This window comes from Triturus cristatus, chromosome 4_1, assembly GCF_964204655.1.
Source record: "Triturus cristatus chromosome 4_1, aTriCri1.1, whole genome shotgun sequence".
Lineage (NCBI taxonomy): Eukaryota > Metazoa > Chordata > Amphibia > Caudata > Salamandridae > Triturus > Triturus cristatus.
Window position 1 is genome coordinate 250,889,399 of NC_140585.1, and position 10,573 is coordinate 250,899,971.

Here is a 10,573-nt window from a genome sequence, read left to right on the forward strand (position 1 = left end):
TCGCAGTCATTGCGTTGAGCAGGGACCAAGGCTTCGGTGCAGGCAGCGGCGCGGTGTCGATGAGCAGCGCCGGTTGTGAAGTCAAGCATGAAGTGGACGTGCGGATTTCTTCTTTTTAGCACATAAAACCCACTTGCAAGGCCCCAGGAACTGGATTTGGCATCACTTGGCAGAGTAAGGCTCTCAGCAGAGGAACCCGGGTGCTGCAGCTCTTTGATGGCCCTGAGACTTCCAACCGGATGCAAGCTCAACTCAAGCCCTTGGAGAAACTTTAGAAAGCATGATGCAGAGAACACTGTCCAGTCCTCTCACTCCCAAGCAAAGAAGCAGCAGACAGCAGGCCAACACAGCAAAGTGGCTCTTCCTCCTGACAGAATGCCTCAGTCCAGACGTGTTCAGAGTATAGTGTCAGAGCTCTGGTACTTATACCCAGTTTAGCCTTTGAAGCAGGGAGACTTTAAAGAAAGGTCTTTGTAGTGCTCAAACCCCTGCCCTTCCTGGCCCAGGCTCCACACTACAGGGAGGTATGTAGATCTTTGTGAGGGGACAGGCACAGACCTATTTAGGTCCAAGTGTCAACTCCTCCCACCACTCTAGCTAAGGAAGACCCGTCAGCCTGGTGATGGGCCATAAGGATATACAGGGCACACCTCAGCTCGCTATGTGTGTGAGACTGTCTAGAGTGAAATAGTAAAGCCCAACTGTCATCGAACCCAGATGTGCATTCTAGGGACACACTAAGGCACAGAATGGTAAGAAAATGCAAACTTTCTAAAAGCGGCATTTTCAGACCTGCAATTTAGAAAACGTCACTAAAAGATGTATTTTTAAATTATGAGTTCAGCAACCCCAAACTCCAAATCTCTATCTGCTCCCGATTGGCATTTACACTTGCAAAATAATATATGGCAGCTCCAATGCTAACCTATGGGACAAATAGGCCTTACTGTATTGAAAAAATAATTTAGTATTTTTTCACTACCAGGACATGTAAAACTTAGAAGCACATGTCCTACCTGTTAAATACACTGCATCCTACCCGGGAGGCTACTTAGGTCCTACCTTCGGCGTAACTTACATGTAGTAAAAGGCAAGATTTGGGCCTGGCAAGTAGATGAACTTGTCAGGTCAAAATGGGAGCTTAAACCTACACACAAGCTCTTCAGTGGCAGGCCTGAGACAAGTTTGAAGGGCTAATCATGTGGGTGGGACAATCAGTGCTGCAGGCCCACTATGAGCATTTGATTTGCAGGCGTTGGGCACAGGTAGTCCACTGTACTAGGGACTTATTAGTAAATAAAATATGCCAATCATGGAGAAACCAATCATACCATGTTTTGGAGGAGAGAGCATATGCTCTTTAACACTCATCAGCAGTGGCAGAGTGCCAACAGTCCTAAAGCCAACAAAAAGGTGGTCAGAAAAATAGGCAGAGGAAGGCAAAAAGTTTGGGGCTAACCCTTCAAAAAAGGGCCAGGTCCAACAACACTACGCCAATACACTTGACTCTGTAAAACAACTTGATGCCAATGCAGTTTCTGCATATCTACTCTACCTCACTAACCTACGCTGCGCTCTACACCACTTAACTATATGCCATTACATTCTATAACACTCTACGATACTGCACTCTACTCTGCACCACTGCTCTCTACTCCAATCTACACCACTGCACTCTGGCTTAGAGGGCAGTGGCATATAGTGGAGTGGTGCAGGGCAGAGTAGCATAAAATGGTGCAGAATAGAGTGCAGTGGCGTGGAGAGCAGAAAATGTTGTTCTGAAATAATCTAAAAGAAACGTATCATTATCAGTTGAATACTGGCCAACTGAGAAGATGCCAAAAACTATCCAACTGGAGCACTAATTATTGTGCATATCGATACTGACTTCTTTATTGAACACAATAGGCTGGTCTTACAATTGTTCTTAATGTACTATTCTTGCTGCAGAAGAGATTTTTCGGGCATCTTTGATCACATCTGCTGGGTTGATAAGCAAACGGAATTTCTGGAGTGGCAGAGGATTCAATGGCAAAGTTTTGATGGCAGATCCTCCCAGACATACACAGGATTGTGTTTGAGACTCCATTACCCATTTGGACACAGAAGAGGCTTGTTATAACCTAAAAGAGCTGCCTTTGTTTTTGAATTTTGGGAAATAAACTATATTTATCTTTTTGCAGAATATAATTTTAGAAGTGAAATGTGTGGTGCGTTGCCTGCACATAAGAATGTCATTAGTTATGTACATATGTATCAATAGAATTTTGCTAGAGGTGCAGGGGGGAGTATGGGAAGCTTTAGACCGAGGTTACATGTTTTGTGGCGATGTATATTGAACCAGATACCTAACTATTTAAAATATGTGTTCCAGCCCAAACCTATGTGATGGCAAAACAACGTCTACTGAAAGGCACAATTTACGTCTTTTACTTGATTCAGTTTATACATTGAAACGTGAGAACAGTTGAATTTCTATTATCTGAAGATGTTACCATATAGATCACTTTGGATTAGATAGCAGCAGTAATATGTCCTCAACATATGGTGATCACTTCACTCAACCTATTCAATATACAGGCCACAATTGGCTTGTTGTTATGGGCCTCTTCAAAGCATTTAGAAGTACCACCAGAGACTGTTGTAGAAATATTGTACAAATAACCTAGGTTAAAAAATAAATAAATAAATAAATAAAAAAATGGGAAAACTATGTGCTCTACAGCTGCAGCTCATTAAGGCAGGCCAACAAGGCCAAACGTGGTCAAGTCTTCCTTTTGTTTCATGTGAGAAGGGACACGGTCTAGCAGTTTGGGCTGATCTTTACCTGTTGAGCAAGAGACTGGGTATTCCACTAAAGTGATCCCAGTTTGACCCTGTGGTCGCAAATTCAATTCCTGGCAAATCCACTCAACCATCTATTCTTATGCAGTCAATAAAACAAGTACTATTGTATCGGATAACAAAACAGTTTGTTATCGACTACTGCAACACACCCTGCTGGAGTGTAAATGCGCTCTACAAATATGCCTATTTGGTTATGGGCCAAAACAAATCATCGATGGGGGCAAGCCGGGTTAACAGACCACAACTAAATAGAGACACCCATGGGACCCAATTAGGTTTGTTACAAGTAAGAAATGTGTATTTCTATTCATAAATGATATTCACCTATCATTTTTCTTTCAGTGGAGTATCAATGTGCCAATATTGACAATGAATGATACTCAACAAGTGCAGGGTTGGGCTGACGTTTACAGGTCCATGTCTCTTATACAAACCACTTGTAAGTAATAGACCTTTAACTGCAGAATAGTAGTGCACACAACAACAAAACACAAGCGAACAAGTTAACCACTCTGGATCATCGGCTACTGGAACAAGCACCGGTGTACAATAATCACTAAAGAACAATCATTTAAGAACAAATGCTAACGATTCAATTGAAGGTAACCCCGTTAATAACGCAATACAGGTGTCAGAGGGAAAAAGCGAAAAATGTCACAAATTAAGCTCAAATGACTGAAAGATAAACACTGATCTGTGCTCTGCTGTTTGTCTATTATGATACATGCACGTAGGTAGTAAGTGATTACAAATACATTAAAAAATAAATCACCAACACCTGCCAAGAAAAAAAATATTATGCTGAAACATTAACATCCAAATGGTACAAGGTCCAAGAAAATAAAAAGCATCAATTACACATAACTACATTATTGTTTATGCTGCTCCTGAAAAATATGTATTCATGAAAGAATGGAGAGATAAATAAATAAAAAGAAAAATTAAACACTAAAAAAACCTTGAGTAATTTCGCAAGCTTTCTCTCACTCGTTCTTATCGATGCCATGGCCACCAACACTGTTGCTCGTAAAATATAAGCCTGAAGTCAAGTTATTGAGAAAATTCATTGACATCCCTAGAGAGAAATTCCAAGGTGGAGCTTTTTTTTTTTTTTTTTTTTTTTTTTAAAGAAACGAGATATGTTTTCTTCCATCCTTTACATGGAGTGCCTTTTATAGGTCCACAAGCCGAGTGCACTGGCTCCTCTCTAAAACTCACTGGGCAAGGTTACAACCGGCGTTTCAGCACAAGAACATGGTGGGAGGGCGGGGGGAGGGGGGGGGGTCAATGGGGATTTTAAGGAAAGAGACCCACGCTTCTATACATTATCTATGACCTATGACCCTTTTGTATAAAGTGATAAGTAGATATTGCGGGGCTTACGTTAGAAGTGCAGAAAAAAGTGTAAATCTTTCAGAATAATAAAGTAAAGTATGGGACTCGCTCTAGAAAAAAGTGAGATGGTCACAATTTACAGTGCTATACAAATCCTGGCACTGGAAGTCAATAGCAACCTACATCTAACTGATATAATTGGGAACCAGGGGGACATATTTATCATTTAAGAATGAAGAACAAAAAAAGAAATGTGGAATGTTGCGGCACCCAAAGCATAATGCAACCCTTAAACAGTCGATTCATAGAGCGCATGACCAATAAATAAACATACATTAAAAGAACTGTGATTGTTTACACGGGAATAGTTACACGTGGTAGCGGTGACCTATTCACTGCTGCTAAGGAAGCAATCACTCCAGGTTACTGAGCCGGTTCTACAATTTGTGGGCATGGCTGAAAATTACTCGCGTCTAATATGCAAGGAAGTGACCGAGGGCTATGCCTAGAATCGGCGTGTCTGCATTAAGCGCAGCCACTCATACGCCTCCCAAAAATAGACAAGTCTAATGGCACTCGATCTTCAACTCCAAGGCTTGATCAGGGTTAGTAGGCGGGGCAGCCAAACGTACGGGGTAAAGAAGCATCGAAAAGAAGTAGATGGGAATGCCATGTCAGCTGCTACTGGCACATCGCGTAAATGGATATACACGGATTACTAATCCTGAAGTTTGGGATGCAAGGGTACTGTAGTCTCACGGAACATGGAAAAGGCTAACAAAAATGAGTCTGAGAAAGATACCATCATTGTGCGTACGCGATCGTGGGATGGAACGTTTTTTTTTTTTTTTTACTCAAGGCGTGGGAAGGGTCTTCGCTCAGAAACTCAATGGAACAAAAGTCACACTGCCAGAGCCCTCGCGCTTACCCTACTCACTGCTACTTGCACCAAACCGCTAAATCCAACACACCTGCCCGTTGCCCATCACAATGTGCGTTTCTTTCTGCTCCCAAGGTGTACGAAGATGTTAAACAAAGCGCATACTTTATTGCTACAATTACAAAGACTGCTGCATCTCTGACAGCTGTCAGTCAGTAAATTATCTCCACTCCACTGCGCACTCGAAATATCAAACATTGCGTTACAGCAATTGGTGACAAATAAACTCAACAATTTCGGAATACCATATACGGGCCTCAAGATTCAACAGAACGAGTGGTTTAGTAAAACCTAGATAATCCTCATGTATTATTAAAGGAGAGTTCCCAAATCACAGACTTTGTGCAGTTTGTAGCGTCATACTCAGAAGGAGGAATGACAGTTATACAGGGGCCTTCCTGCCTGGGGCTTCTTGCTTAGTGGGACACATCAATGCTACAGATGACACTAGCTGCTACTCCCCTGTACTGCCCGACCACATAGGTACCCCCTCTTTATTCCACACCCCTCTACGGGAGAAATGTGCCATTATGATCCTTCCCACAGGACTGTCCCTCTCCACCCAAGACTGGAGAGGTTGTAACAGGCCAGCCCCTAATCTCTCCCCACTAATGTCCCCAATTGAGTCCTCCTCATCAGCCCCTCCCTAAAGTACCTCCACCCCCGCGCCCCTCCCTAGTAACTCTCCCACCTTACTCTCCACACCAGGCAATAGGGAATGATTATAGGCAGCCCATGACTATGATGAAAAATTCCCGCACCTGTCCGTCTGTATCGTATCTCCTGTTGGATGCACTGCCCCAGGTCACGGCTTGGACTGCCTCTGTACGGGGTATTCAGCGCCTTACGGCCACCATCTTACATTACAGGATCCTACCCGGGTTCGTACTGCTGCGCGTGCGCAATACCACCCCTCTACGTACCGCGCATGCGCGGCATCCACACTACGCGTGCGCACCACTACGTACTTATTTAGTTACCCCGTAGAGGCTCACAGGAACTGTAGTTTCTAAGGTGGTCAGAAGCTTCTCATAACGGACAAGTAATAATTCACCATGTGTGCTCACCTAATGGTGGCCTGTGTCTACGACGTCTGTCCTTAAAGTTGAACAAGTACAAAGACGCACTATCAGCACGTCTGCATTTCCGCCTTATTGTTGTTCAGTCCAGTGCTCCCTCGCCACTAACTGAAATGGCTGCTGGGACTTGAAGTCCAAATATGAAGACTCGGCGGGAAGACGAGCGTAAGAAATCACTACAAGTTCCGGCAGGCAGAGCTTTGCATTTCGTTCCTTCTGGGGTCCTCAAAGATAAACTTCCGCCCAGCTGTAACTATCGTTAAACAATCACAAATAACGTCATTTTGTTCAAAATTGAACTTGAAAGGTTTTAGTGTCTAACAAGCAGAAAATTGAAATGAGGAAATTGTGCAAGTGAAAGGAGAGTCGTGTTTATCCAATGAAATAAGCTGCGTTTTTTCAGGCTATGACAAGAACACCCATAGATCGCATAGACAAGTGAGATAGACTTGTTCAGACTGCCGTGCTAACTGCTAACGCGGGGACGAAGATGTCAGTCATATTAAGACTAACTGGTTTTAAAATCAAAATTTGTTGACTTTTAACACATTGTAACGCCGTTTAAAATACACCGATCATAATGTATTTTGTACAATTTTAATAACCACATAAAATCCATTATTATTTTAGTATATCTGGGAAATAGAATGTTGTGTGTAAATAAAGTTCTAGTTTGCTTAGTAGAAATTTGAAAAATGCCATGAGAACGGGGTACCTCTTTTATGTCAGTTAGAAGTTTGCGGCTGTTGTGCAGTGCTCTGCAACGTGAATCACGAGTTTTTTGGTTTTCAAGACTTTTGACTTTTATTTAATGTTACAAATTACAAGAACGAAAACGGTAATCGCAGGAGTTCATATAGGAAAATATGCCACTTCCGAGACAAGGTATCAATACATTTGTATAGAACTTGGCAATGAATGTGGTAATAGGAACGAAAGGTGGACATGGAGCAGGTAAGTTCAAGAAGTTTTTATCACAAGTTGCATAACTCAGGATTTGATTCTTTGCCTTCTAAGTTTTAAAAACATCCAAATGTAACAGAACAGCTGACAACTTAAATACCAACATAAGGCACATGCTGTATTCATGAAATACATAATTCAATGTTAGTCTACATTCTCTGCTTCCTGAACATCTGCTCCCACTCCTAAGGGAAGAGAGAGATGAAAGTCTCAAGAATACTGTGCTGAACACTTTGTCAACTATTATAGTCCTGTCCCTTTGATATACCGCCAGAAAATAAATGTTGTCCAGAGTTTTTCATTTTTTTTTTTTTTTTTAAACCGTTTATTACAAAGTTCAGAGAATATACAAAGATGGGCCTACAACCTTCAGGCCGGCCGCTAGCAAACAAGAGGAGCATAAGATACACACAGTAGACCGCAGGCTGCGGCAAAGGGAAACGTACAGGAGTTAGCCACGTTGATGGCCACACCATCCGGACCCCACATGACGGTTTCTTTTTAACATAAATAACAACAAACAAAATCAAACCACAAGGCAACCCACGATCGAAAACAGCAGCATGTGCTCCCCTAGAAGGGGGACCCTACCAATCCATAGGAGTATCAAGGGGGGGGAGAAGGTCAGAACAGGGACTGGGTGGACTCAGTGCCCGGTACCGGAGAGCTAAACCGGCTAAGGGGACGGGGCAGGCGATGGATCGGGCAATAACGGCGGGGCACAGAGTCCCCCGCGGTAGACGTTCCAGGGGCCCCATACTTTCACCCATGTCCCAGGCTTACCTCTCGCTACATACACCACCTTTTCCCGAAACATGCACCAGTCCATATTTTCCTTCCAGGCCGAAACAGTCGGGGACCTCTGGGAACCCCACAGTTGAGCAATATCACGCTTCGCCACCATATATCCCAGAGTCACCCACCACGTCTGTGGCGCCGAATAGTCAGTTGGTTCCCACACGTTCAACAGGCATCTCCTCGCTTCGGGCAGCAGCGGCACACGCGTAACCACCCGCAGGACCTCATGCACACCACGCCAGAATCGCTCCACCTCTGGGCATTCCCACAAAATATGAAGAAAGGTCCCCAAAGAACCACACCCACGCTTACACAACCCGTCCACAGCATAGCCCATACGCAATAGCCTTGGCCCCGTTATATAGACCCTATGGAGTATCTTGAGCTGGACGAAGCGAAGGCGGGCCGGTATGGCCACCTCTTTCGGGGAGGCCACCGCAGAGACCCAGTCCTCGTCGTCCAGTTCCAAGCCATCGGCAACCCAAGCCTCGCGAAGATCAAGCAGCAATCCCGCGCGGTCATTGATCAGTTTTTTATAGATTAACGAGATCGTGCTTTCCGGTACATGTGCATCCAGCACTCTATCCTCCAGAGGGGAGTACTCCGGGATGGAGGCGACGTCCGGGAAGGCGGAGCATAGTGCATGACGGATCTGCATATACCGAAAGTACTCCCTGTCTTGCAACTGGAATTCCGTCTGCAGCATCTCGAACGTTTTGAATCCCCCCCTCGTCCAGAGATCCCCCACCCTGCTGATGCCTATCATGTCCCACTTCTCGAAGCCCTTCGAGGTCCACAGGGAGCCCAACTGCTCAGATGCGTACAGTGGTGACGCCCGGGTCAAACGATCCTTCCACCCCATCGCTACATTAGCCGCGTGCCACACTCGTACCATGACACGCGTGGGGCCCGTCAGACGTGAGTCGAGCGAGCTGGAGTAGAGCGCTCGATTATAGTCACCACCCGGCAGTAGCATCTTATCCATTTCAAAGGCCGGGTTTAGGGCGGGCCCGTAGAGGCCGTGATTAATCGCAGCCAGCTGGGAGGCCCAATAATACCGTTTAATATCCGGGAGGGCAATCCCCCCGTCATACCACGGGAGCGTCAGCTTCGCCAGGGCGATACGCGGTCTCCCGTCCCAGAACAGGCGGCGTTGCAAACTCTCCACCTCACGGAAGTAGCGCGCCGGGACGAGGTCCATTGTATTCTGCAGAGCGTACAGGAAACGCGGCAGCGACATCATCTTAAACAATGCCGCCCGGCCAAGTGGCGAGAGCGGCAAACGCCGCCAACGCGCGACATCCTCCTTCAGGCGCTGGAGGGGGGGGAGCAGGTTTCGATCATACCGGGCCTCCGCGTCCAGGGTGATGAAGATACCCAGGTACCTAAATCCCCGCGGGGCGATCTGGATAGGACAGCCCCGCGGAAGAATAGGAGCCTCCCCAGAGATAACATACACGCACGATTTAGCCCAGTTGATGACAAGGCCGGAGTTACGACCAAATGATTGCAATATATCAACCAGTACTATCAGTGATTTACGTGGGGAAGCCAGGTACAGGAGAATATCGTCAGCATATAGAGACACGCGGTCCTCATACTCGGGGGTCCAGCGGAGACCACGAATAGAAGGTTCCCACCGCAGCCACTCCGCCAAGGGCTCCAAGGCAAGCGCAAAAAGGAGCGGCGATAACGGGCAGCCCTGCCGCGTGCCCCTGCCCAACTCAAACGAAGCCGACACTCTACCGTTCACAACCACCTGCGCCAGTGGGCCAGAGTACAACAATTTAACCCAGCTGATAAACCCTGGGCCAAACCCAAATTTCGCGAGCGTCGCCCAAATATATGGCCATTCAAGTGTGTCAAACGCCATAGTGGCGTCCAAGGATGCCAAGATGGCCGGCTCCCGTATGAACGGGACACGTGCGAGCACCCCATGCAAACGCCGCAGGTTGAGGGCTGTGTTACGATGGGGAATGAAGCCGGACTGGTCCTGGTGGACCAAGTCACACACCACGCCGACCAGCCGATTGGCCAAAACCTTGGCGAGAATTTTGGGCTCCGCATTCAATAACGAAATGGGTCGATAGGATGTGACCCGGTCCCGTGGCATCCCCTCCTTGTGGATAACCACGATGGTAGCCAGACGCTGGTCTAGCGGGAGGGAACCCACCGAGTGGGCCGCCAGGAACATAGCACGGAGATGCGGCGCCAGCGAGTTTTTCATTTTTGATTTGTGTTTTTGCATTAGAGACGTAATTTAACTTGGGTAGACATTGCGAATCCGGGCCGAATTTGTCTGGCGACATTTTGATAAATGGCAGTGATAATGTAATATTTCAGAAACCGTGAGACATATATACTTCATTTTGGTAGACAAAAACACACAAAAGGCAGTGCCTCAACAGTACAACAATTGTATTATAGAGCTGTTCTCTTTTTTTTTCCCTCCTTTCACAAAGAACACCTAATTCTGTGGTGTTGATCCCAATATACTCTTCTCCAAGACCAAAATAACATGGGATTCGTAGTATGAAGTCTCAGAACAATTCTCTTGATTATTCTTCAAAACATCAAAAAAACAGCTTGGCAAACGCGTTTCGTCCTTTGA

The 10,573-nt window shown here is 45.8% G+C and overlaps 1 protein-coding gene across 6 annotated transcripts in view; it reads right to left on the minus strand.

Annotated features, from left to right (window-relative positions):
* The window catches only part of CNOT4 (CCR4-NOT transcription complex subunit 4), a 753,420-nt gene extending 747,209 nt beyond the window's left edge, over positions 1-6,211 (minus strand). For 5 of the 6 annotated variants that reach the window (XM_085651993.1, XM_085651992.1, XM_085651990.1 and 2 more), the window contains exon 1: positions 5,884-6,025. The gene's annotated coding sequence lies outside the window, so the exon portion shown is untranslated. Of the gene's footprint in view, positions 1-5,883; positions 6,026-6,189 lie in introns of those variants that run through there. The other variant, XM_085651989.1, reaches the window with a different exon arrangement.
* Between the last annotated feature and the right edge of the window lie 4,362 nt (positions 6,212-10,573).